General features: G+C 36.9%; 1 protein-coding gene across 2 annotated transcripts in view; it reads left to right on the top strand.

The window, feature by feature from the left end:
• Nucleotides 1-81: 81 nt before the first annotated feature.
• The window catches only part of ndst1b (N-deacetylase/N-sulfotransferase (heparan glucosaminyl) 1b), an 80525-nt gene continuing 55570 nt past the window's right edge, over nucleotides 82-25036 (top strand). The window contains exon 1 of one of the 2 annotated variants that reach the window (XM_058758767.1): nucleotides 82-616. The gene's annotated coding sequence lies outside the window, so the exon portion shown is untranslated. Of the gene's footprint in view, nucleotides 617-1000; nucleotides 1321-25036 lie in introns of those variants that run through there. The other variant, XM_058758768.1, reaches the window with a different exon arrangement.

Genomic DNA, 25036 nt, shown 5'->3' with positions numbered 1-25036 from the left:
TATCCATCCATCCGTCCGTCCGTCCGTCCGTCCGTCCGTCCCTCCATCTATCTGTCTCTCTATCTATCTATCTATCTATCTATCTATCTATCTATCTATCAGTCCGTCCGTCCCTCCCTCCATCTATCTGTCTCTCTATTTCTCTGTCTGTCTGTCTATCTATCTGTTTGTCTATCTGCATTTTTTGTACGGTTTTGATGTGGTTTGCACAAAATACATATTACATAAAATACACACAAACCCAAGTACGTACATTAATTATCCATCAATGCAGAGGACGCTGATCTCTGCTAATATCCATCAAAGAGTTTATGTCTGATTATATGCCGCTGCGTTGCTGTCCACTAGCGGCGAAGGCGTGCGCTGCAGCCTCTGAATGAGCTCTAGCCTGTGGAGAAGAGGGAGTCCAGTGTGTGCGAGAAGGACAGTCAGGCTCGGGTTCTGTTGGGTTCAGCCCAGCAGAGACGCACCGCTTACTCTGTACTCGGACCGGGACTCTTGAGTCTCCCTAAAACAGAAGGCTTACATTATCAGGCTGAATACCTCCCATGCTACATTCATAGTTCAGGATTGAAGACTGTCTCACTGCAGCTGCCGCTGGCTTGATATTAACTTGGTGAGTGGATCTTTGAATTCTGGATCAGCAAACTTGCTAATATGTAAACTAAACGAATTTTGTGAAAAAGCGTCAGTAGGTCTAGGTTTTGTTAGACCTTAGGTTGGCACACGCCCTGGAGGTACGTTAGCCGAATTATTATAACCGCGCAGAGATAGTGGCTATAGTGTTTAGTTGGAATGGGTAGCAGGCTAGGTTCTGTGTGTCCGTCTTTAGCATAACATCAGCCCCAAAGGCTGTTTCAAAACATAGCGAGCTGTCTATGCAGACAGCATTTTTGGGCGTGTTCGAGCGATTCCCAAAAAGCTGTCTAGGTAGGCAGCTCACTAGGTTTTGAAACAGCTCAAAGTCTCTCTGGATCATGAACCTCATTTACCTTCTCCACAGTTTAGCCTAGCTTAGCCAGTCTGCTACTGCTCTGGACCTGTTTTGTGTTGTATAAGCATCTACATTTCCCCGATATCTTCTAAAAGCGTTTGTAAACATAAAACAGCGCTGGAAACTGTGTTTTATGTGACAGTTTTATCCGTCCACCCCAGCACAACTCGATATTAGCCGCCGTGCTGAATCTAAACGGGTCGACTAGCTCTTAGCAAGCTAACAAGCCAGAGAAGAGAAAGAAGTTTGGACTGTATTAAATCCATTTTCTCCTGCGTTTGAATTGGATTATTTTGGAAGTTGTGTAGTTGTTTGAACGATTACAGGTCAGTATCTCTCTTTCTCTAGAGTTGTGGTTAATATTGAGTTAATTTTACGAATGTGTTTCCAATTGCATTTGTTACTCGAAATAGTTGTGTTGGTTACACGTTGTGAATTTGACTGTTTTTCTTTTGTCAAATCTTTTAAATGCACAGTTTACAACTGTAAAGGAGAGCAGTCTGGTATTGACTCAAATCTAAAGGCTATGTTTTTGCAAAGCAGATTAGTAAAACTAAAATGTCATTATTCACTGTATGTGCAACCCAAATCAGTGCTTATGCAGAATAAACAACACCAAAACTAAAAAATATTGTCAAATCTCCTGATCAGTAGATACTGTGGTGTGACTTCCACAAACAAATCTGATTTTTTGCAGGGTTGTAAAAAAAAAGAAAAGAAAAGAATGTGCTTGTTAGTTTATAATTAGATTTGTGGCTTTATTTAAGCCTTTAATGTATTAAGGAGCTCATAAATACGTTATAGTGCTGATGAAGTAATTGGAGTCTTAAGGTCTCTCGTTGAGATTTAGATTAACCTTCATGTGTCGTGAAATTTAGCCGCTCTGGTCAAAGCAAGTTGCAAGCCCACCAGATAAACAGCGTTGGTCAAATATTTTTGCACATGCTTATTTAGCTGGGGTACACCAACTTTCTGTCTGAGCAGGGTCTTTGGGAAATATTGGCTGTAGGCGCTGAAAAACAGCTTTGAGGGAAATCAGTGCAGTGGTTGCGGATGGAATATCTGTTAGTGCACAGCAAAACATGTTGGGGCAGCAGAGTGGTTTGTCTCTAGGATTAGGGCGAGAGGCTCTTGTTTTGCTGGTTGAAAAGCTGCATCTGAATGGAAGATTCAATAATGAGAAATGATGGGCATTCTGAACCTCCTCACTGAATAGCCAGAGACGTTGAATGTCTGTGCTCATGCAGGTATTTATCTCTAGTTTGAATGTGAATGACAGAGTCAGATGGAAACCTGAGGCATGGAAATAGGTGGCTCACAATTTGTGTGGCTCTGTGTGAAGCAAGATAAATATCAAATTGAGTTTTTCATTAAAGAAAGGAAAAAGACCTTGCCGGCAATGCAGAGAGAACCCGAGTATGACCTCGAGTCAATAAAGGAAGATTTCAGACTGCCTCTTGCTAGTGGTGAAGAGCTGAGAGTAGTGAACTTTGAGTCAGCTAGTTGTGTGGCTCTCTCAACATCAGGGGCCTGTACCATGAAGCTGGTTTAGCTGGCTAGCCAGGTAAGTTTCAGTTTAGTTTTTGCGCCAACTCTGGGTTTTAGGTACCATGAAAGTGGTTTGGCTTTTAGCAGTGTTCATCGCCATAGTAACTTACACTCCACAGCTAACCTGTTCCGGGGCAGGTTATGTTCTGGTTTAGAGATCTCAAGCCGAAATATGACCAATCAGCCTCAAGCAAAGTGACACGTCTCTGACTCAAAAAAGCCACTCCACTCCAGTTTCTCTTACTCCAAATTAAAGGACACCACATAGTAAAACATTTTTAAAGATAAAATCATCTGATTTTTAGAGATGATTATTTTTTTATTATTTATATAATTATTTTACCCTTAATCCATTACACAAGCCAGCTTAAGCTTTTATTTTAAATTAATATAAACATATAGATAATATGCAATATAAATAAGTTTTATAATCAATAGCTGTATATGAGTTGAGATTTGTAAGTGTTGTTATATCTATAAATATTATAAACTTTACAACTTTTACTTGCACTTATATGGTAAGATAAGTTTTCCACTTTCATGGATAGATTGTTTCATCTTGCTGTGTAAATGTCTTTAAATTCTTCATATTGTTCAATCTTTTAATCTTTGGTAGTGAATCGTACTGACTCTCTCACGAGAAGTGAATCACAGTTACAAGGCATGTGATTGGCTGCTCATTACTGATGTCACACATTCATGTGCACGTGCTCGATTAACTCATTATCAAGCCTGAGTTGATAGAGAAAGTTGATGATCAGCTTCATGGTACCAAACAATAACCAACCCTAGATATGAGTCAAATGGAGTTATGCACTGAGAAAAACATGTATTTAATGCTGGTCATATTTCAGATGCATTTTGACCATAGGAATACATTATTCACTATTGTAAAGTGACGTGACTGTGAATGTTTTCTGTGCACAGCATGCAGGCACAGTTATCGATGACCAATTCGTCATTTTCATTTCGAATATTATAGATTTTATTACTTCTTGATGCCCTACATCTGTGCCATAATGTTGCTTACTACAAAAATAATTTTCACTCATCCTTACACTTTCCTTTAAGAGACGTTTTTGTAAAAGCATAAAGCGTATAATTTGTAAAACATTAATTCTTCTGTTTAAACGTGCATTTTTTTTTGACTGTAGTATTTGAAGTAAGTTGTAAAATTGGATATAACTTTTTTTTTTACTCAGAAATCATGTTAATACGCATATTGTATATCTTATGGTTATACTATTAGAACAGCGAGTATTTTAACATTCTGAATCTGCCCCATTCACTTCGATTGCTTTTTTTTTTTTCATTTAAAGAAAAGGAGAGACGAGTTTAAACCATTTTCATGATAATTTTTTGTGGTCAACTTGAATCTGTGGTTTTCCTTAAAATAGTGATGATTTTGTAACCCGGGGCTACATGTTTATGCAGAATGAGGCTAGCGGCAGATGATTTTCATATGAGGTTGGTATATTTGTGCCTGCAGCATTCCAAGTGCAGATATTCTGACCTTTCCCCTCAGGTTAAAACCCCCTTTACTAGCGGATTGGACCCGGGTGATACTGCAGTCTGTAGCACATCTAATGCTCTTGAGCTCTTGCTGTGCAGTGCCATGGGTTCACCTCTCATGACTGGATAGAGCCAGGGGGGTGGTCTGCCACGAGCAATCAGGCAAATTAAGCAGGGCAGTGGGAAGCAGAGTGTGCTTAGAGCTCGATTTTACTCCTGCAGCACATCAATAGCTTAGCTTTCTTCTCTCTTTCTCTGAATAGCAGTGTTTTTGATACATGAAACATTAGGGCAAGTGGATTTACGTAACTGATGATGGAAATAGTTTTGAATCCCTATAGTCGCTGTTTACTGACATTACAACAAAGCTTTCAAATTACTAGTGATTGGGGTTTTTGCGTAATGCTATCACGCATTTGGTTTCGAAAGAATTATGAATTATAGTAATAATATCCTAAATTGCATGGGAGCATTTGATTTGACCAAAATATCCATGTGATTTCAAAAGGTATGATTTTAAAATCATAGTTTGACCCAAAATTTAATTTGGTCTATTTCCCCATATGTTGTTCCTAACCTTTATGACTTTCCAATTTCCCAGCTGTTCTTTTCCATGCTATGGAAGCAGTGGTTTCAAGCTTTAAGATTAAGATTTCAAGGTTTAAGAAAAAAGGCCATTAAGTTGTCCATATGCCTTCTGAAGTCTCATGATTAGCGATGCACAATATATATCACTATTGTTTAATATCTGCAAATTTTTAATGTTGTCAGTGTCACTTCGGGAGGTAAAATAGGCTGGTATATATATATATTTAATCTGATTAAATATTAGCCAAATGTTCATAGCACCTAACATTTTTCTAGTTGGCCTACCTATTGTTAAACACAAATAAAATAGTAATAGTAATAGTCCTTCAAATTTCTCCAGAGCTTTTCCATGGCATTTAGCCAATATATCAGTCGTTTGTTTATTATGAATAATTATTGGTAGTTTCGTTAGACAAAATTTAGATTGATTGCATAAAATACAAGTTATTTTGCTCATGTTGAGACCTTTTTTGGGGGGGCTTGACAGTCTGTGGTCAGTGTATGCTTTCTCAGTTTTCCTAGAGAACTCTTTTTAAGCATTCATGCTGATGTGAGTCATTTTGGCTGTTCTGTTCTTGTAGGTGTAGTTTTAGTACAAAGTCTCTGAATCCTATAATTTTCTATTCCTTTAATTCTTGGTGTCAACTAGTGCTTGAGATGAGATTTCAGGTTAGGGTAATAAATGAAAAAAATATAATGGCTATATCTAGACACTTTAATGAGTCATATACCGTGAGTTGAAATGGGAAGTGCATTACATAATCATCATGTACAGATGATCAGCTATTCTTGAGAAAATTGGTAACGTATCATCATTTCCATGTTAATTTACATCATGTCTTACACCACCGGGTATGGACCTGTAGATGAGGTCAAGTGTTTGTTGTTCCAGGAAGTCAATGTAATACAGATGAAATACATAAAGGCATCAAAAAGACCTGCAAATGAAGCTTAATATCTTTTCTTGATTAAAGAAGCCTGATTGATGGGAGTTAGACACAATAAGCTTTGTTATGGAATTTACTTTTAGGACAATCAAAAATGCTGATCATGTTTTTATTTACAATGTGATTACATATCTAGTCAATGAAAATGTTTTGGATTTTGTTCTCCGATTTCTGATTTCCACCTGGCGAATTATTAAATGGGAGAAATATTCCATACTTAAAGGACAGTAAGCAACAGCCTAGCATCATGGAGACAACTTTTGCTACTCACCTTTTCTTCAGAAAATTTAAAGGTTGAGTTTTTTTGTATGCTCTCGCTAGGGATGGGCGATATGGGCTTAAAAGTATATCACGATATTTCTGGTATTTTATTGCGATAACGATATCAATGACGATAATTCAGGGAATCCTGTTTCTTTAGAGAAAAGTATTATGTTTCCTATTTTTACTCAGAATAGGGTGTTGTGAGCATTACTGAGAACATGTTTTGACTATAATTCACACTGGAAACTCCACATATGTTTATTTGTGTTCTTCAATCTTAGGTATTTTTTTAATAAGGAAATTATATGTATAATGCAATGCTAATCGACATGGCCTTTATCACTGTATATAATACTATCATTCTGTAATATGAAACCATGTCTGGTCACAAAAGAAGTTAATTCAAACGCTCAACTATGTTATTAAGTTAATTTGGACAAAAAACATGTCAATAAATGATATCTTTGTTGGAAAACAGGTTTGTAAACAGGCTCATACACATGCTACTGTAGTACATTTATTCAGAACGATTTTTTTTGTGTGTGCACAGTACAGCCCTAACCAAACCAGTTCCAGACTGTAGAAGGAGCTCCTCATCAAGGTTATTATAGTTTTATATTTTTTTATTCGTTTTATTTTAATATCGTTTTCAAATTTGCTATGAAATTTAGTTTAGTTTTTATTTGTTTCATTAATATTTTTGTTAGGTTTTTTTTTGTGCACACATTTTTATTTAGCTTTATATAGTTAGTTTCAGTTTTAATTAAAGTATAGCAGAATCAACAGATCACTTCCAGAGTGAAGGCCAAAGAAAGACTTAGCATAATTTAACCTTAGTGAGGCAAACGTTTATAGCGACAAAATTATCCCATGCTGAGATTGATAGATGGTAAAAGTAGCCTATACAAATATACACCAAAGGATGCAAGCCTTTTTACTAAATAAATCTACACAAGTTGCACTTAATGTCATATCTAATGGTGTGTTGAGATATTTAATATGAAAATAAACGTAGCCTAATTTGGTTATATGTCTTTTTTCTTATTTAACCATAATCGTGATATTGTAACTGTCGTGCCTTGCGCACTTTTCCGTGAACATCCGCGCATAAATCATAACTGGGACTAATGAAATTCAATAATAACGGCAATCGTAGGCCTATTTAAAGGCTCACATTTGAATATGTTATTTTCTTTATTTATGAAGAATTATAAGCGTGTATATGATGTGATTTAGCCTTTGCATATTTATTTGTTCAAAAGTTTGGCAGTGATCACAAGATGTTATGGCATGTTTTTTATTGTTTACAGAAAGGTGCGTTCTAATTTTTTATTCTTCTTTTAATTATCATGTTGCGTATCTTTATTTCTTCAAAACACCAACTTGCCTAATGATGGTTTGATTGCTTGTGTTATATGAGAAAATTAATAAGTTTGCCTACCTGATGTTGTAGATTAATGCGGGTGCGGTTCGGCTCGGGACTTGCGGTCTTTATGTCAAACGGTTCTGGTACAGAAATAAATTCGAGTTGCTGTCGGATAACGGGTCGGGTGTTCTGTTAATGTACTGCTGGTGCACGTTTACCAAACAGGACCCGTGCAGGACTCTGCTTTAAACCGCTTTGCGTCTCTCCGTCAGAGATGCGCCATTTACATGTATTTCCCATACAGCCACACAGCTCATATATTTTTCAGCCAAGGGATGAGAACGTAATGATTACGAAAACGATCATTTATTTTTGTTAATTATTTTATTTTTTTTAATTTCAGTTAGTTAATCAATAACTGTTGTTAGTTTCGTTTCGTTTATCAAATATTTTGACATTTTTATTTTATTTCAGTTTATGAAATAGTTTTTTCATCAATCGTTTTTGTCTTAGTTTTATTTTTCGTTTACGAAAATAACCTTGCTCCTCATTTAGCGATAAACCCCTCAATTTCAAGTCCACCTTCAACAACTATATGTCAACAACTAGACTTTATCGTTATTATCGCGGGAAGACACATTTTTATCGTGGGGAGCATTTTTAACGGTATATCGCAAACGATAAGATATCGCCCATCCCTAGCTCTCGCCCATTTCCTGAATGATAGAGGCCAGGAATATTGAAAAACATCTCATTTGTTGCATAACATAAGAGCCTGTGCTTTCCCACCATGTTTGATTAATGCTCAAATGTCTCATGGTTGATTAGTTGACATGAAGTACACATGAATTAGCCTAATTGCTCTTCTGTAATTAAAGGCAGCTTCGTATGAAGAGCAACTCCTTGCCAAGGCTCAGCCAGCGAAGCTTGAAGTTTGAGCCGGTGACAGATAATGTATTGAACAGGCTATGGAGTACATCCTTTATCACTTCTCTTCTTTTTATATTTGTTGACAAGTGACCCAAGATGGTGCTGGTTTCTGTTCATGTGAAGTGTAAGTGCGCTCTGGGTCATTGACTGAAAGTCGGTTGAGTTTCTGCTGAGCGCAAAAGCAAAAGTTTTAATGACTGTGGTAATCTAAATGCTCAGCTGCTGCCCTTGAACTGCCTGTTTCGTTTCATTTGCTTTGACAGGCCTGCTTGTTATCAGCCTTTTTAGGGATTTTCTGTTCATTTAACTTATCAGGAATATTGTGAAATTGCATGGACTGTAAAATATCAAATATTTTAGGTGTTACTTTAAGCCATGAAAATAAATTTCTGACTTTATAGGGCCCTATGAAAACCTATGAAACTTTTTCGTTTTCAAATGTTTTTGTGTGTTGAAATTTTTCTGGATTACATTTTAATGGGTAATTTAAATTTAAGCTAAGCAAAAGACATGTCTAATTGATCAAAATCATGAAATTAATACAATTTATCACAGGTTTAATGGAAATTTCATTTTAGGGCCCTATGAAATTTTCTATTAATATTCCCCAAATTCTGTGTTTACCATTTTAATTTTGCATAATTTAATCTGCATAATGGTTTAATTACATTTTAATAATTAAAACACGTCTAATCAGTTAAATGAATAACTTTAATAATTTATTGAATTTTTACAATAATGCTTTATTTTTATTTTTTTCTTTGTTGTCGGTTAGAATTTTTCTACAAAATTATTATTAAAATCAATCAGTCTCACCAGAGCTAATATGAGTATAATTATTTTTTTTGTCTTGATGACATATCTAAAAATAAAGCTAACGTATATGTCAGAAGAGCTTTTTTTTTAGCAAACATTTATTAAATATTCAGGCTTCTCCACTTACTAGTTTGTAAGAATAAAAAAAAAACATATGCGCATCCATAAGACTTCTGTAAACGTATGCATCACTGCACAAGATATTTTTGAATCTGAGTGAGAAAAAGGTAAGCATTTACATGCTTATTTTTTTCCCCCCCTATTGATCAGGTCTACACCACCCCTTCCAGTCCGAGCGAAATTACATTCAGATAAAGCGCAGTCCAATTGAGCCAGTAACTAACAGATTATTTTGTTGCATTTAAACAGCTGTTTAGAACCACAAAGAATTCATTTCATATAATATTCATTTTCCACTCTCGTTTGCACTGCAGGAAGTCTGCACCATAATGCCATTCTCTACACTGCAGCGTCACCGTTGTTGTGCAGCATCACGACAGCACCAACAGCCGAGAAGCTCGCCGGTGGTTCTGTAACGCAATCACTCTTAATGGCATTGAAACGTCTGGGATTCTCTCTAAATCTAATGCTGATACGTTTCAGATGCATGTTATACAAGCAATTAACTCTATTGCTCTGCTACGGCGGTATTATCAAAATAATGGACACTTAGCAGAAACTCAACCAGCTGTTTTTCCACTGCTAATCTTTTAATGTTGAAGGGATGTGAGGTAAAGGCATTTATTTTTCCTCTGAGTCCCAGAATCATTTTCTGAGTCCCTTTTTCTTTTCATAAGCCCTCTTATCATTAAAAGGTCCTACAGTCTTTTAGGATCCATTAAACGTGAGCGTAATTGTGGGGTCGGACTAATCTTTCCAGTCTAATCTGTAGCATATCACAAAGAGGATGGCTTTTCATTGGTTAAGCCTGATCCAATCAGAGAGAAAGTAATGCGCAATAGCAGTAGGGTCCCGTGTTTTATGTGCTAATGTTGCCTCATTCAACCCTATTGACATTGGGGTGGTGGAACTTCGAAAATGAGATGTGAAAAACACCAATCAGAGCCCGAGTGATTTGTGGAGGCCCCAGAAGAGCACTCGAGTGTGATCAAATCCTGGCTCGGGTTTCAAAAAACCTCATTATCTGTACTCCCACAAACACAAATTATCGCTCCACCCTGGAATGAATTCTCGCATACACCCTTAAATCACGCTTTCCTCCCTCACTTTAGCTACTGCTTAGCATTTCACCAGCTCTAGTGCTGTAGTATCCCACAGGCTAGTTTATACATCCAGGTACATAGTTGGATTTCATGTACCTTGTCATCCTGTTCAAGGAGTTAAGGGGATGGTTCCTCCGAGTGCTCCCCACCTGTGTCGTCCTCTGCCCTCTCTGCCAGCCCCCACATCCCCTCCGACGCTGATTCTGTTGGACGTGCAGGGAAGAGTAATTAATCTCCAGGAGGAGCGTGCCAGATCGGGGCACTGCATAACAATTTGTCTTCTTCGCTGGGGCGTTGGCAAAATTTTTGCCTGGCATGATCTCCCCCTGCTCTCTTCCTGCTGGAACGTAACACCGAGCAAGCTGTCGCTTCGCCTCTCCGTCAACACGCCAGTGTTTGTGTTCGTTTCACCCCAGTATCGGCTTCTCGTCATCTGAGCAGGGGTACATCAGCAGCTGGCTGCTTATCTTTTGGCATGCCTGAGACACTCCACTTCATTAATAGGTGCCAGTGTTGCTATGATGGTGCCTGGAGGTCAGATCCACATGTGGCCCACAGTGCCCTGAGATGGAAATAAACAAACTTGAGTCAAGATCTAATCTAACAAATAAGGAATGTCACCTTTTTTTTTATTTATGTTTTAGTTTAAAGGGATAGTTCACCCAAAAATGAAAATTCTGTCATTAATTACTCACTCTCGTGTCGTTCCAAACCCGTAAGACCTTCCTACGTCTTCAGAACACAAATTAAGATCAGAGAGCTTTGTGACCGCAATGCAACTACCACGTTCAAGGCCCAGAAAAGTAATAAGGACATTAATAAAATAGCCTAGACCATAGGACATCAGTGGTTCATCCTTAATTTTATGAAGCTACAAGAATACATTTTGTGTGCAAAGAAAAAAACGACTTTATTCAACAATTTCTTCTCTTTTGTGTCGGTCTTTGACGCGCATTCATGAGTTCCACAATCGAACCACAGATGTCACATTGACTATTTTAACAATAAATGTATTGAAAAACAGGTTTTAAAAGTATTGATTTGGCACTTGTATCATAAAAAAACAAACAAATGATACCCAACCCTACTAATACTATATATTTATATATTTAACTTGCATGTCATGTCACCATTAACTGACAGCAGAGAACCATGAACATACAAATTCTTTGTTCTGTGGAACACAAAAGAAGACATTTTGAAATATGTTTTGTTTTTTTCCCCTCATACAAAGAAAGTCAATGGCTTTTGTTGTTTTGACTTCATTGACTTTCATTGATGGAAAAAAACAATTGACACATTTTAAATGTCTTCTTTTGTGTTTCATAGAAGAAGAGAAGTCAAACAGATTTGGCATTCCAAACATGAGGAGAGTAGATGACAGAATTTTCATTTTTGGCTGAACTATCCCTTTAATACTGTGCAAAATAGTTGTTGCTATTTGACATTTCTTGATGAAATTGCTTAAACCCACTTTCATGTCTGAGACGTATTAACTTTTCCGTATAAGTTCCTCTTAAATTGTGCCATCTGGTCAAGTGTTTTTTCTTCCCCACTCCAACAAGCTTGCAGATTGAGTTCATTTGGAGAGATCAGACAAGTTTCTCAGTAACCAGCCCATTCTGGGTTAAATTTGTCTTAAGAAGGCCTGCACATTTCCTGACAGATGGACAGCATTTGGAAGGAAAAACAACTGCTCTTGCTCTGAATTTTTATAAGCTGTTGTAGTCTGGGGTCTGGTAAAATGGCCATGATTGTCGTCTGAAATTTTAAGGATCTTTACAGACAGCCGCATCCCGAGCTTGTTTCCATCAGCGGAAACAAATCAAAACAAACCTGTAAGTTAATGGGATTTTTGTGTTTCCTGCCGATGAGTTGACACCTGTATTGTGAGGAGTGTGAGCATGATGTAGTTGTGTTGGCATCTGCTTGTGTTCTCTGATCTGGTCACACTTGTCTTTGGCAGGGCTCCAGGAAGGCTTTGCTCCTCTGGCAGCGGTGGTAACACTTGGATGCCGGAGCGTCTTTGTTTCAAGCCTGTAAACCGCAACACGCAGAGAAGAATATAGTATCAAATGCACCGAGCTGAGAAAGCTGCTATGTTTCCAGCACACCTGCCCGCTCGTGGTTTCTCAGCGTAGTCCGATTGCGAAAACGCGTCTAAGCGGCGAAAGCTTTAATCTATGCGTGATCCTGTAATCCAGCAGGCGTGAACTGTGCAGTGGTACCGCTGCAGGTGGGCTCTGCTGACGGCAGCGCTATTACCACGGCATCTGTAATCACCACTGATACCAGCTAAACAATCTCAGCTGTGTTTAACATCCGACCTGATAAATGAATGAACCTCATTCACCAGAGCCAGGTATAACAATGACTCATTAGTGCTGTTTGCTACGGTGCTATTGCTCATACATGGGATTATGGTTTTTCAAAACACCTAACTCTAAATATTTAATGTTAGCACATAACTCATCCTTTACACTTTTTTTTTTAATTAAATGTCTTTCCTAGATTACGCATATTGCAGACTAAAACATGTCCAACTCAAGTAAGCACTTTTTTTTTTTCTTTTTTTTTTAATGGATTTTGGAAAGTTTTTATTTTTAATAATTTTTATCTTGGTGTTTCATCTTGGTTTGCGTTTGCATAAATATTTTAAAGTATTTGCATAAAATTACGTAATTATACACATTTATTTCAATATAAATTCTATTTCTTTTATCATTTTTTATAATTAATATATTTAATTTTTAATGTACTTATGTATTCAAACACTTTATTTTTCTAAATGAAAAATAAACCACTAACATAAATTGATTTTGATTGCTACTAATGAAAATATGAAATGTAAAGCTACAAGTCTACTGTATAAAATGGATATGCTTTTTGAGATTTGATGTATTATACTTATTAAATAATTAGTTTAATTTAAATGACTGGTTTACTATAATTGAGCGTTATTCATTCATACAGAATCCGTTTTTGTTTTAAAAACCAGGGTAGTGGGATTTAAAAAAAGAAACAAAAAAAAACAAGCTTTTAACTTGAGCTCTGCATTTTTAGAACACCTTGTCATGTGCGTGACAGTCCAAATGACACGAGATACAAACATTAATATCCATTTTTTTCATCAACAGTGAATATAAAAAATTTTTACCCCCGGGCTTTCCTGTAGTTTCCTGTAGTGGAGTGTGACGCTAGCAACGAACTGATCAAATGTAAATGTGCCCATTTAATGCAATGTCATTTTAAATCTAAATGCGTCCATCTAGCATGTTTACATAAAAAATAAAAAAAACATTGAAAAGCAGTACAGTGGCCTTAAGGCCCATTCTCACAAAGAATGATCACTATATTAGCATCCACAACATTGCACAACAACATACTGTTTATTATGGGTGCATGTTGCAATTATGCCATCTGCTGCTTTAAATGCTCAAGCTCTTTAAAGTCAGGTAGATTCTGATTGGCTGCCAGTGATTTTAGTGTTTATCAGCTGGAAAAAAATCATTCTGAAAGTGATTCATTCCAACAATATTGTTCCTCTGTGTTGTTATCGTTATAATTGTAGTGCGGACTTCCCTATTCGCATGGAATTAAAACAGTTATTAAAACTTTACAGTTATAATTATCACAAGGGTCGTCAAAATGGTTCCCTGTGTTTAAAACAGTCAAGCATCTACATAGCTGTGTCCTGGAGACCGCATGCACCTTCCTAGCATCATGGAGCGTGTTCGGCAGAGTTTTTAGTTGGAGTTTGGCACTCTTGTCAAAACTGACAGGTAAACAGACTCCAAATATCAGGACACAAGGCTGGGCTTCCACTCTTCACTTACAGTCTTGTAAGGCTGCTATTTGTCTCTCTCTTGTCTGAACATGTTTTTGTTTATGTGAAAAGGTATTAAAAATTGACTGCATCAGTCTTTGTAAATGGAAGACTGATGAAATGTCATTAGGTCATGCTTTGGCGGGGCTATGGCGTTGTTTTGCTTTCCCTTCAGGCAGCTGCTGCCTTTTGTCCCTGCTTTATGTTTGCTTGACTGTATTTAGGCATCAGTGTAGATTTTTTTCAGTCTGTTTGTTTTCATCAGGCCTCAGGTGCAGTGGGGGACAGGGGTTATTCACTGTTGTATGTGTGCTGAGACTGATATTCGCATTGTTAAACAGGCCTCCAACCAACATTTTTACATTCCCCTAATAACGAGTGATTCAATTCCCTAATGAATCCATTGGTATTAGAAGAACATCGGCTGCTTCATCTGTGTTTATAGCTGATGCCAGCAAGTTTGTGTTTTAATTACATAACTTGCATATTCATCATGTGCTTTGAGATCATACCTTACGGATTAAAAGTTTGGGGTCAGTAATACTTTTTTTAGCAAGGATGCATTAAATTGATCAAAATTCGAGAGTAATGACATTGTTACAAAATTAGCATCAAATCAGCATATTAGAATGATTTCTGAAGAATCATGTGACACTGAAGTCTGGAGTAATAATGCTGAAAAATGAACTTTGCCATCGCCTAAGTTTTATTTTAAAATATATCAAAATAAACAACTATTTAAAATTGTAATACCATTTTACTATATTACTGTTTTTGTTTTGTATTTACTTTTTTGATTTTATTTTTTTTAAACAAAAATGCATCCTTGGTGTACAAAAGAGACTTCTTAAAAAAAAAAAAAAAAAAAAAAATTAATTAATGTTTCAATCAATTAAAAAAAAAATTTTTTACCAACCAAACGGTACTGTAGTTAAAAATCCTTTGTTTACTGCTAATGCTTAGTTATAATTTGTTTGTTAAAATTTTTTAAATGTATATTGTATATACATTTCTTGTATTTTATAAATAATTTGAATTGATTTTTTTTTTTTAGCTGTGCTGATAATTGTATTTTTTTAAATATATGTATTGAAGGAGGGAACGAAGCCGTATCTTGGGATCAAAACACCATAGAAAGGTGGATTGATTGATTGATTTATTTGTTTATTTAATTATTTGGCCTAGTAAGAATCCAGTTATAACACATCTAGCAATGGCACATCAAATGAAAACAGCTTAGCAACTGCATAACTATGCCAAAAGAACAACAGCATCTTGCATTGCCACATATTCTAGTTAAGAAGTTGCATCACTGTTTACACATCTCTGAGACTGTGAAGAATTAAATTATCTTGAGCATGTCTGGAAAGGTCAGTGACAAAAGCGCACATTCGTAATCTCAATCAAATGCGAGAGTGCCTGAGCTCCTCGCCTCTGCAGAAATATTTTATTCGTAAGACATGGATTATATGCATCACAACCCATGAGAAGTTCACAGAGCAGGCCGCTGCTTTTAGGCATTGCAGCAGCTTTGTTTTCCTTAGCATTTGCTCACTTGGATCAGCTGAATTTCGGAGGACCGTTACACCCTTCTGGCACGGAGGCAGTTTTGATTACTTTTGCAGAGGAGAGGAATTGAGTTCAGAAGTCAAGAGCAGTGGCAAAATGACTGCCTTGTTTTTCTCCCCCATCCACGTTGTTTTGGTGGAGAGCCGACAAAAGGCTGCTTTGTCACGGAGAACGACATTGAAACAGGGAACAGAGACAAGGGAATGGCAGAGGTTCAAGTCCAGAAGCCCCTGAGCTCCAGCAGCTCTTCCTTACTTCAGGATAGAACCCAGCCGCCTTGGCGTCAGTCCTTTGAGTTAACAAAGGGATCCACATGATCCTAGAAGTCTTTAGGTTAGAGCTACACAACGGGTCTAAGTTTGAAATAATTGTGTTTTTAAAGTCTCTTGTGCGTACCAAGGCTGCATCAATTTGATCAAAAAACTAATAAAAATGGTAATATTGTCAAATGTGATTACAATTTAAAAGCATTGATATTTGTTTTAATGCATTTTAAAATGCAATATATTTTTTAGCAGCCATTACTCTAGTTTTTAGTCTCACGTGATCCTTCAGAAATCACTCTTAATATGCTGTAATATGCATTCTAATATTTCTTCTTATCGGCAATGATGAAAACATGTTTTTAAATGAAAACCAATATACTCCTATACAATATCATTCAAAATTGGGGTAAGTAAAAAATAATAGTAATTATAAGAAGAAAAATAATTAATATTAATATATTACTAATAAAATATTAATAAGTAATATAATTTTTTTTCATTCAGCAAAGACGCATTAAATTGGTCACATGTTACGTTTCTGTTTCAAGTAAATGCTGGGTAATCTTTGAAAAAATCGTGGTTTCCACAAAAATTGTGCTAATAATAAGAAAATAATAATGATTCTTGAGCATCAGATCAGCATATTAGAATGATTTCTAAAAGATCATGTGACACTGAAGACTGGATTAGGCCTAATAGCTGCTGAAAATTTAGCTGTGCCGTCACAGGAATAAATTACATTTGAAAATATATTCAAATAGAAATCAGTTCTTTTAGCTTGTAGTATCACAGTATTATTATTATTATTTTTTTTTACTGTAAAATCAAGTTTTTAAAAAATGAAACGCTAAACTGTCATAGAATGTGTTGAGTTGCTGTTGCGTTCTTCAGCAAAGCTCTTGACCTCATATTGCTTCAAGAGATGTTTAAGGTTGTATCATCATTGTGTCTCTTCTTCTGATCTCTTCATTAGCTCTATATAATTATTTCTAGGGGCATCTCTAGAGATCTCATGTTTATGCACATTCAAGATTGATTAGTGCTCAGCTAAGTCCCCAGCTCCAAACACATTTCCATTCATGCGATAGAATACCTTTACTGGCAACGTGGCTGCACCTTAAAAGTGAAATTATTCTGAATAGCCATGTGTGTTTTTACCGCAATCTTCTCTGTTTCTCCGAATTGCTGACACACGGGTTGCTTTCATTTCCCCATCTGAATTTTTTACGTGCTCGCCTTTGTTGTTCCACTTTTTACTGCCTTGAACCCAGAGGCAAATCCGATACGTAGCATCAAACTCGTGTGGGTAATTTTTCCTTTCCTCTGCTGTCTGTATTTGTTAGGATAAATGTAGGCCGAGAGGAAGGGAACAAGCCCGCATGTCTCTTTGTAGACGTCTCTGTTAGCTCGCGAAGATGACAAGCAGCATTTCTCACGATATCTTTTACTCTGTCAAGCACTCGCTGTCCTGGGCACAGATGGTGCTGGGAAAGCAGATGGGTCAGTCATTTTGCTCCCCGTTGAAAGATTGGTTTTATATAAATGAGGACTACAGGGTTTGATACGAAGAAGATTGAATAAGATTAAATTTGTGTTGTTGTGATTGTATCATCAGTATAAAATGATATAAAAAGCACAAATGGCTTTTTTCCATTCTATTTGCTAAATTACCATAGGTCAGAGGTGATCACCTGATAAACCAGATCATCGGAGTGGATAATACAGGCTTCTTTGGAAGATCGAGTCGAGATGACCAGCTTACGGTCATCGGCAGACCAGTTCCCATAATTCCTCCATGAGCCATTGCCATTAGCTAATAGAAATGGAGGATAGTTTGTCAAGGAGGCTGTTCAATGCAGCATGGAGTTCTCGTTTAGTAGCCGGATGGTAATTGTTTCTCATGGGGACGTCTGTAAAAATTCATTTGCATGGCTTTTCTCAGTGATGGAACGTATGTGAGTTTTGGGATCCTACGAATCTGGAAATGCGTTTCTCATGTGGTCAGTCACATATTCATCATTTATTTAAATATCCTATTTAACTCTTTCCCCACCAGTTTTTTTTTTTTTTTTTTTTAAAGATGCATTTTCACAAAAATGTCATGCCCCCCTGAATATTTAGTCGTATTAATATCTGAACATGTAATCTATACATCAAAACAAAGACTCTGCTTTTGAAAAAAGATGATGTATTCCAGCTTCATTAATTCTTTTTATCAACATTTGCATGTGGGGAAGAACAAAAATCTTGTTTTTGTCAAAGACAACTTCTGGATCAGATTGAGAATGATGATCAAAAGTAGATTACACAGTCCTACACCACTTTCCTTTTCTTCTTCTGAGTAGCTTTCATTTGTTCTCATGGAGTGGCGATGTAATATTATTCTTGTAAACAATTTCCAAAATTTCAGAATTAAAATGCACATTACTGCAAAGCACAGCAGTTACAAAAATGTTCACATTACATCTGATATTTAAATTTGACAATATTTTGTGTAAAGTAAAACACGGACGTTAAATCAATTGTTTTTAAAAGCTACAAGTGAATTTAGGCATCACAATATTATCATTTACAGAATGAAAAAAAAAAAATTCATTTTGAGATGATTAAAGATTACCTTTAAGTGAGCATTAGATGATGGAGGAAATGAACACATTACAATTAAATATCCAATATCATCCAATACTGATAAATTAAAAAATCTCTATATCAGCTGATGACGGATATGATATTAATATATCATGCATCCCTCGACTATACTCGTGCAAAGTTAAGTAGGCATGTTTGCTGCATATTTCTGTATGAATGCATATATGCATGTCTCTGAAATCCTGCTGGAGCTCATGCTCTTCAGATATGCTTTGAGAAGCTGTGGTTTGAAGTTCATGCCATCGCTGGGCAGCTATACATTACTGTCTGTTAAGCAATTGATTAAAATTCGTCAGTCCATTATCATCACACCACTTAGGATGCATGAGGGATTGTAACAGAGCCAAGCTTTTACTGTTCTAGCTTTATTTTTCACCACCCACTAGTCAGGTGCCTGCTGTTTGTGAATGCCAGCAATGATGGGCGATTATTGAGAGCTTTAGCCAAAAAGACTTGATTCTCAAAAGCATTTGTCGATAATAAAAAACAAAACAAAAAAAAAAGTCCAAATTGAGGGGTGATTTGCGAAAGAATTAAAAACTCGCGTACCCCTTTTAGTCTGGGGAGGTTTTATTCATGGCAGTCTGGAGGTGGTTCTTCAGTTGAATTCCTCTCCAGAGATGTGCACCTACCTACACAAAACCCTCCTACTGCGAAGCCGTTATTGGGTGATGTTAATCACTGAGCATATTTAGCCTTGATTCTCATGTGTTGCTCCCAACAGAGAGTCCTGCTTGTCTGTTATGGTAAACTCTTCAAGGTTTGATTAGATGGTCTTGATCTACCACTTCTGTTTTAGAACATTAGATATTAAAGGAATAGTTCAGCCAAATTAAAATTCACATCTTTTTGCAATAACATTCCCCTCTCTTTTCTCTTATTTCATGTTCTCTCATCTGTACCTATCAAAGGTGGAAAAAATAAAAGCGGTTTGTTTCTTGGCTTGTTTCTCTGCCTTTGATCACTAATTAATTCAAATTCATCTGCATGTTGTAATTCAATCTCATTGGTGCAATTTCGAAGTGTGGCTCTGATTTTATACAATAATCTAATTAGAAGAACTTTCCAGATGTGTTAAACAGATTGAAATTCAAAATCAGCTTGATTTCATTTATGGTACATGAAAGGAAAAATTAGGGTTCCAAGTTTCTAGCTTTGTGTGAGAAACCTTTCAAAAATTTAATTATTGTTTTATGTAAGGTATAAAAAAAAATAAAAAATTGCTATATTTTGAGCAGTCACAAGACAAAAGAACCAAAGGCATGTTACACAAAGCTTTCTGAAGACTTATAGGCTACATCACACAAATCGCTTGCAATATGGATTTGAATAACTATGAAATATTGTTTATGATGCCTTTCTTGCCCAAGTGATTATAACTGCTTATTTAAATTATTAGTGCATTGATAAATCATTTTAAACACATTTTAAGTGTATTTTTAGTAAAATGTAAACATTAGGGATGCTCCAATCTGGATTTTTGCAGCCGATACCGATGGTCATGGTGATCGGCCGATACCAATACCGATTCTGATGCTTCAAGCTTTATATAACATATGTAGTAATAATAATAAATATTCCTTATACAGTGAACATTTGAATATGCCTTTAAAAAGGGGTTTATGCATAACATTATAGCCTATATCAGGATACTTGGACAAAAATAAATACAAACAAAATGGAGCAGTGATGCAACCCACAAGGTTTATTTAAACATTATCCAATAGTAAGCTGTGGAGGAGAAAATAAACATTTAATCTCCTAAAATTGAGAAGTCTGATGTAACTTAAACATTGTCCAATACAAGTCTGAGCAGGACAAAATTAACAAAAAAAAACCATTTAAACTCCTAAAACAACTAATTGGAGTAGTCTGATGCAACTCATTAGGTTTCATTTAACATTGGAAAAAATAAATAGAAACATTTAAACTCCAACATGGAGAAGTCTGATGTAACTCAGTTTAATACCGTCCAATATAAGACTGAAGAGGAAAAAAGAAATAGAAACATTTAAACTACTGAAAGAATAAAACGGAATAGTTCGATCACGGTTATATCCACGGGCGCTGCGGATAATCCGCGGGTCGGGTAATAAAAAAAGCGTCGGTGGTTAAATTGAATCATAAATGATGCAAATATTAACTATATTTTTAAAATAAATTTTTTTTCATCAGGCTGACGATTTCATTTGTGTGTGTGTGTTCACGTGATTGGGAAGTTGCAGTGACAGAAACGGTGACGATCCAGATAAAGTTTGAAAGGAGTAAAGCCTGTGTTAATGCTATTAAGTAGGCTAATATTGCCAAAGAAGATATTGTTTTATAAATAAACGCTCATTTAAAAGCAGCCCACGATCAGCGTATTATGTTACCGTTACCCCTTAACGTTACGGCTCCGACAAGGTTTTGTTCCGTCCTCCATGCTGTGACATCTCACAGAAGACTATTTTTATCCAAGCAGCGCAGAAGAGCCGCTTCAGAAACGTGTCGCTGCTGGCTGGTATGAACCATAGACTGTAAAAAGATGGGCGGCGTCTCCGCTTCCTTCCACTATAGAAAAGTGAAGCGAATACATCTCAGTATGGCCGCTGCCATCTTGAGTAAATGACGTCATTTGGAGCCCGAGTCTGCGCAGTAGAGTCGTGAGGTGGAGCCGCGGAATCAAACTCCCGCAGACCCAATCAACCATAACGACACGCCCCGTTTTTATAGCATCAAATTACTAGCTAAAATCAAACGTATCACAAAAATGAACAATTGAACATATATCAGCGTGATAGCAACTACCTTAAATGACCAAAACCATATTTCGGAAAATTGTATTGGAAGTGTAATTTATTTTTTTATTTTGACTGAAGTCCCATTCGTTTACATGGAGAGGGCGGGGTTTATGACCTGTACTGCAGCCTTGTTCTTATGTTTATAAATTTGTTCATAATTATAATAATATATGTGACTTATTTTTTCCTTTTATATTAAGTGGCACTTCTAGCCCCCCATACTGGTCACTGTATGTTTGCATTAATGCAGTGCAGAATCATGACAACTTTAATTTTTGGGTGAAGTGTACAGATGTCCCATTGGCTCGGAGCCAGTGTGAGAGAGTTACGGGTTAGCTGACAGACTGTCTTTTGGCTCAGTGGGCCACTGTTGCATTGTCGCTACATCTTGCATTCACTGATCATGCACATGTGTTTTTATGCCTTGCCAACTTAAACACTTGGTTTTCTGGGATGTACTGAACATTATTGTTGTGAACTCCGTTAACATTATCTGGCTGGCTGACATAGACAGGGTCTGGCGAAGTTGCAAGAATGACTTGTGATAGTCTTGAATGAAATGAGAATAGATGGGCCATAATTTACGTCATAATGCAAACTTTTTCGTAGGGTGGGTTTCTTTGCTCCAGCGTAATGCAGAAAGGGTACTGCGTCTCAGTGCGCTCGTAAGCCACCACCTGGGTTTGGGAAAGGACCTGGAGTCATGCCAGGGTCCGCCGTGGAGAAGGCCAAGCCAGCGACGCATGGATCCAGAGCTGTCAGGGCTCCAGCTCCTCCTGCTCTGTCAGCCTCTTCAGCTGCTGATCCAGCCAGACAGCTGTGAGCTGCATTCCAACCCGGATTTAGGGGGTGAAAACCATTACTTCTCCACTGATATCCAAGATGGGTATCTTGCACCAAGAAAGATTGGACCAGCTCTGTGCAATGACCCAAGACATAATGTTTACTAAACGTATTAATTCCGTCTGTTCACATTCCTGTGGGCTGCTATGAAGGTAAAACAGTTATTACCGCAAGCTGCCGAGTGAGAGATACCTCATGAAATTGAAGTTTGGTGGATTTTAATCCACGTCCGTTCACTCTGAGGTGTCTATATGCTGTTGTACTACAACAGAGGTTTTCAAAATAAAACGGACCATAATATTTTACATATTTTAAAGAGCATAGTTTTTCCAAAAATATTTAAATAGTCAGTCGTCTTGTTTTTTGTTTTGCTTTGCTTTACTCGGCTTTGTTTTGCTTTGTTTTTATTTGTTTGTTTGTTTTGTTTGTTTTGTTTTTAGTTTTTGCTTTGTTTTTTTTGGGGGGGGGGTTGTTTTGTTATTTTGTTATCTAATCTTTTTTGTTTAGTGCTTTGTTTTTTTGTTTTTGGTGTATTTTCACTTAGCTTTTTATTCTACTTTATCTGTTATGTCACAGTTTCTTGCACCAATTTAGCTTGGTCAATTTTCCTATCTCGTTTTGCCCCTTAGAGGTACACGGGGTGTTTTTGCTTTGTGAATCAATCTTTTGTGATTGGCTGAACTCTGCATGTTAAATTCAGTATGGCTGCATACCTCAAACCCTTTTTTTAAAGACACAAACCTTTTAAATGCAAAGTATTGAATGGTATAGAAACTCAATGCCTCGAGTTGCTGGCAGCTGTCCCCTGGTCACAGAATAATGAAGCGTAATGGAAATCTCGCTGCGCTGTTGATGGAATATTGAAGTCGTAGCCCAGGGACAATGTTTGTGACATTTTGTCAGTTTTTAAATGATTTTCTGTCTGATGTAGAAAAGCATAAATGCCTTTTTCTAAAGGTAATACTTCACTGTTGTCATTGTAAGGAAAGAGCTCTACATAACAAAACCACCATAAAAGTTTTGAGCAGCTGTTTAGTGAATGCTTTTTCTGTTACGTCTTGGCATTTGTGCGCGCGGGGGAGCAGGGGAAATGGCTATATTGTGGTATGTGGTTCTGTAGTGATATCCTGGCTTCAGGGATATGAACTGTGATAAAGAGCAAAGCAACTTCTGTTTTGGCAAGAGGCACAGGAAAAGAGATGATGAGCCGAAGGCATGAATTTGATAAATTTACTTTAAATGTGCAGCCATTTTAGGAGGGTTTTGTCCTCCTCTCCCTGTCTTATACTCTTTCTAAACTATCTTATGACAACAAATCATATTTGGAAAATAGGGAGATGTGGGGCATTTTGACACACAATTTACAAGGAATTTGATGGTGCTGCATGGGTCAGTGACAAACAAGAGTGTTCAAGATGAAGAACATTTTTTCCTAGCTTAAAAATGAATGTGCAAAGTTTTTAGGAAGGAATTCTCTGCATTCACGTCAGCCTTTTTTATACCATTTTCAGCAAAAATGTCTCTGAATGATTCTGGAAATGTTGTGTGGTTAAACCATAAAGTAATAATATTTATGAATTAATAGAATTAATTTAAATTGATTATGAATTAATTTAAAACTAATTTAAAATGATTAAGATGTACACAGTATCATGTTATAACATTGTATGGAAAATGTTTTTTCATTTCACTCACTCTAAAAAAAAAAAAATAAATAAATAAATAAAATTTAATTAATTTTAAATGTTATGAGGTCAAATATATACCTACGTGTGTCTGCACAATGAACTGATTTGGCAAACAGAAGTTTTTCTATTTATTTATTTACAAAACCACTTTATTTCTCTCCCTAGTATTCGTAAGTGATTATGCCACGCTACCTATGGTCTTTTTCAACAAAATCATACTTGTAATGAGGCTTTTTATCTCTGCAATATATTCTCAGCCATTCCCGCTTTGCTGTGGTACCAAAAAGACAGAAAACTGTCTTCAGATTGTGTAGCTTTATGTAAACTCTTATTTCCGAATTAGGATTTTGCATGTTTGTTTTCAGTGATTTTGCCTGCAACGATCCTTCATAAAGTTTCATGTTCAGTCTGTGAGGGCTCAGGAACTCGTGAGCTCCCTTAATAACCCACGGATTTGCGTTTGTCCAGAAAGCGAGCTTGCAGCAGTTGTATGAGCCGGTGAGGAACGGCCTCAGCTGTTCAGACAGGCACCAGTGAAGTGTGAAGTTGTTATTTTTGGCTCAATTCCTTGTGCTCACCTACACTGTGTTTTGATGCTCTTTTAAAGTGGCTCTTTCTAGCTGGATATATAAGGGGTCTTGGCCCCGAACAGCTGCAATAACCATTCTTTCTGTCTGTGCTCTCGCCTGTCACCCCTCAGGACCGTTGACGGCACCCGGTGCTGATTTTGTGCACTTCTGATTGTAATCCGCCACTCAAGACCTCTCCACGCGAGCCTCTTGATTAGAGAGCGGTCATTAGAGCAGAGAACAATACCCTGCGCTTGAGCGCCCGTGCGTCAGCCTCTGTGGCCGACTGCTGGATATCTTGCATTTAAATTGGACAGATCTGCGTTATGTTAACCCTTTTGGAACGTAGCTGGAAAAGCATGTTGGTTCTCTTGCCTCTTTGCCAGGATGACAGACTGCAAGATATGACTTTTTTTTTTTTTTTTTTGAGGAACCGGTTGGCAGGAATCCAGAGCTGCCACTGTGTCATTGCCAATCCCTTGGTGGCTCCAATCCAACTGCTCGGATTCAGCACTTTTCCCCTCCCGTTGCTGTAATGTGGCCTTGCTAAGATAATGTATCTTTTTCGAGATAAAGCACACGTCTCAGCACTAATATTGATGTGAAGTTTACTCCATTTGTGAGAGCTCCTTGTTCTCGTTTTCTCCTGTCAGGGGCT

The sequence above is a fragment of the Onychostoma macrolepis genome, chromosome 21, assembly GCF_012432095.1.
Source record: "Onychostoma macrolepis isolate SWU-2019 chromosome 21, ASM1243209v1, whole genome shotgun sequence".
NCBI classification, from domain to species: domain Eukaryota; kingdom Metazoa; phylum Chordata; class Actinopteri; order Cypriniformes; family Cyprinidae; genus Onychostoma; species Onychostoma macrolepis.
The sequence above is the reverse complement of the archived record's forward strand: the minus strand, read 5'-3'. Positions and strand labels throughout refer to the sequence as shown.